Genomic DNA, 3,777 nt, shown 5'->3' on the forward strand with positions numbered 1-3,777 from the left:
TGGCTGTGGTGTAGGCTGGCAACTGCCACTCCAATTGGACCTCTAACCTGGGAACTTCCATATGCTGCAGGTGCAGCACTTTAAAAAAAGTTATAACTATTAGTTTAAAAACTTAATATGATATTTTATGTTATTCCTTATATTTTACACAATTAATACATTATTTTATTTATATTTGTATTCTTTATTTTTACATCTTTACAGTTTTAGGTAGAAACAGATCGTAGTCATGACAATTATGAATGGGACCACCAGTGGCTGAGGTTCAGAGGCCACTTTCTGGGGGCAGATGTGGGTCCTGGGCTTAGCATCAGGGGCTTGGTGTGCTGAAGGGGTGGGCCCACTGCCTGTTGGTCAGGGAGTTCTTCACCTTACCTGTTTGAGGAAGAAACCCTAGGGCCTAATCTATGCATTGAGGAGGTGGTCCTGTGGGCTGGAAGGGGCAGGGTGCTCTGACCATGGGGGAAATATGGCCCCAGCCTCCTTCTGCAGCTTCTGGATCCAGGTCTCCAGGACCGTGTGCAAGTTTGCCCAGGATGCTGGAGATAAACACAGACCACCTGGATGCACAGCAGGTGCAGCTGCTGATGGAGATGTGCATAGTCATGGACAAGAAGGACCACAGGAATTGGGTGGAGATCAAGAAGAACTGTCACCTGAAGGAGAACATTGAGAAAGGGTTACTGCATTGGGGCTTTAGTGTCTTCCTATTACTCAACACTGAAAATAAACTTCTGCTACAATAGTGACCAGATTCTAAAATTATTTTTCCATATTGTTTCACTAATACTTGTTTTAGTCATTCATTAAGTATCCCAAAAGAGCATGAAGAATATGACACAATTGGAGTTAGAAGAGCAGCACAGAGGCCTGAACTGGGAATTCCTATAGAAGAGATTCCTCCAGAAGAAAGTAATTATCTGACACAAATTCACATTAAGGCTCAATCTGATGGAATCTGGGGAGAACATGAAATTGATTACATTTTGATTGTGAGGGAAGAACGTAACCTTGAATCCAGAGCCCATTGAGACTAAAAGCTACCATTATGTATCAAAGGAAGAACTAAAGGAACTTCTGAAAAAGGCAGCCAGTGGTGAAATTAAGATAACTCTGTGGCTTCAAATAATTGCAGAGACTGTTCTCTTTCAATGGTGGGATAAGTTAAGACATTTGAATCAGTTTATTGACCATGAGGAAATAAAAACAACGTAAACATGGAGATGAATGACTGTAAAGTACTGAAGAATTCCTCTACTTAGTAAACTTAAAATGAATTTTAAAAATGTGTTTCCCCATTGTACCCTCATTGGAAATACTGACATTTTACAACCAGAATTGGTATGGAAGATAATTCTTAATTTTTTATTCTACTCTTGATTTATGTGCACTGCTATTTGCAAAAAAAAAAAAAAATCTGAGAAATGATTGTAAAAAAGAGAGCAAATAAACTTAATGTATCTACATAAATAAATAAATGGTCATGACAAATTTGGGTAACCAAGGCTCTTCATTTTCAATATATTATTGTAAACATTTTTAGAAGACTTGTAGAGCCTTTTGCTATTTGCCAGGTATTGGGCATATCTTTAAATTTTTTCATAGTCCAAAAAATGCACACTGGAATCTATTTTCTTATCCACTTCAAAACAGGTCAAGTTAACTTTCCATATTAAGAGATAACATAGCTGAGCAGGTTCAAAGGCATTAAATCATATATATCCTGATTTCTGTCATTGTATGTTAATTCTGTGGTTTAATCTTTCTAGAAACATTGCTTTTGGTAAACATTCATTAGCCTTTGAAGATTAGCAAATCTTCATTCAGAATTCCTGTGGACAGACCAGCAGTCTGTAAAACAGAACTTGTCTCATATAGGTCATACACTATGATGGGTGCTATGCTTGGGCTAGAGAAAAACTGAACATGCCCATGCTTTGGCTGGAGAAATCTTTGTTGGGAGCCAACCTTTGTGCTGTAGGATGGCAGCCACTGGCACCCTTCCCTACATGGCAGTGACACTTGATGCCAAGTGTGACCTGGAGAACAGTGCCACCCACAGTTGAGAACTACTGTCCAACAGTCAGGATGTACTATAGAGGGAAAATTAACAACAAAAAGGGGACTAATGTTCATGTTAAATACATCTGGATTATAGAATATGTGTATATTAATATTTAAGTTGCACCTCAACTAATGTACTTTTAATACCCTTGTCATACATTTCTCACATTTGAAATCTCAAAACAGCATTATTATCCTTGAATTCTATGTAATAAGTAATGAAAATGATAAAAAATTCCTTACAAAGCTAAATGTTTTATAAATTCAATAGTAAAATCCATTTATTTTTAACCCAGAATGGTTAATTTCAGGCAAGACTGTGTAGCATGTAATTAACTTTATTGAAATATAAAAACAAACTACAAAAAAAACGCTAAATGCAAGGAAAACACTGAGGTTATGAAGCAGTGGTCAGGCTACAGGTTCTGACAGGTCATAAATCTTCAGCCTCATCAGTTGGACTCCATTACCCTGATTGATCCATGCCTTAACCATGAAGACTAAAGTTGACCAAACTCATGTATTTGCAACTATAAGGTCCTTGATCTTGGTTAGGTCAGGGGAAGGGCTGATATTTCCTCATTTATAAATGTTGAGGTGGGACCTTTAGGCAGCATTCTGCCTACCACAGCCATCTAAGTTAAAATAGAGAACCTGGTCACTGGTAGGAGCTTCTAAGCAATGATGAAGGTCCTGACACTGTAGCTACAGTTTTCAGTGCTGTCCTGCAATATTTACATCCATGATGGAAGTAATAACCACTGCCTGGTTGACTCATGTGATGCCTTCAGTGGTGGACATGTTCCTATAAGGCTAGTCTCCACATGTGAACAAATGTCTATCTTTATTAGCCACACATGGACATGGCCAGTACTCTGAAGTTGATTATTCAACCATTCTCATTTTTCCAGATCTTTCCAACTTCACAGTCATACTTTGGCATCCACACTAATGGGCAGAATTTGTAAGTACTGTGACATACAAATAATCTACCTATAACTCAAACAGTGGTCTTTTTTTTTTCAATGGAAGTACAGTTGATTTACAATGCTGTGTCAATTTCTGATGTATAGTAATGTGATTCAGTTATACCTACATATAAATTATTTTTTATAGTTTTCCATTATGGTTTATCTGGGGATATTGAATATAGTTCTTTATACTATAGAGTAAGACTTTGTTGATTATCCATCCTATATGTAGTAGTTTGCATCTGCTAATCCCTAACTCTCAATCCATCCCTCTCCACCCTCCACCTCCTTGGCAACCGCAAGTTTTTTCTCTATGTCTGTGAGTCTGTTTCTGTTTCATAGATGAGTAAAATTGTGTCATATTTTAGATTCCATTTGTAAATAATATCATATGGTATTTTCTTTCTCTTTCTGATTTATTTCACTTAGTATGATAATGAGTAGTCCATCCATATTGCTGCAAATGGCATTATTTTCTATGTTTGAGTCATTTTACTGGGAGGGATGTACCTGAGCTGAAAAAATTTGGGTCTGCCAGGGAGGCAATTTAAAATAGCCAAGGAAGACCATCCAGTTCTTGGGGGTATGTGAATTAGCCTAGAATTCTTGGCCTAGATGTTTTTATACTTCAAAATTATTCTGTTATGCAGCCAAGGAGGTATGTGCATTCCAGCTAACACATCATGTTTTATATAGCTCAGAATCAACAATCTCCTGCACTGGGGAAAGTACTGACTGTACA

General features: G+C 37.5%; 1 pseudogene; it reads left to right on the forward strand.

Annotated features, from left to right (window-relative positions):
* The first annotated feature begins 458 nt into the window (after positions 1 to 458).
* Positions 459 to 1,215, forward strand: LOC125112938 (isopentenyl-diphosphate Delta-isomerase 1-like; annotated as a pseudogene).
* The last annotated feature ends 2,562 nt before the right edge of the window (positions 1,216 to 3,777 follow it).

Source organism: Phacochoerus africanus, chromosome 12 (assembly GCF_016906955.1).
Source record: "Phacochoerus africanus isolate WHEZ1 chromosome 12, ROS_Pafr_v1, whole genome shotgun sequence".
Classification (NCBI taxonomy): domain Eukaryota; kingdom Metazoa; phylum Chordata; class Mammalia; order Artiodactyla; family Suidae; genus Phacochoerus; species Phacochoerus africanus.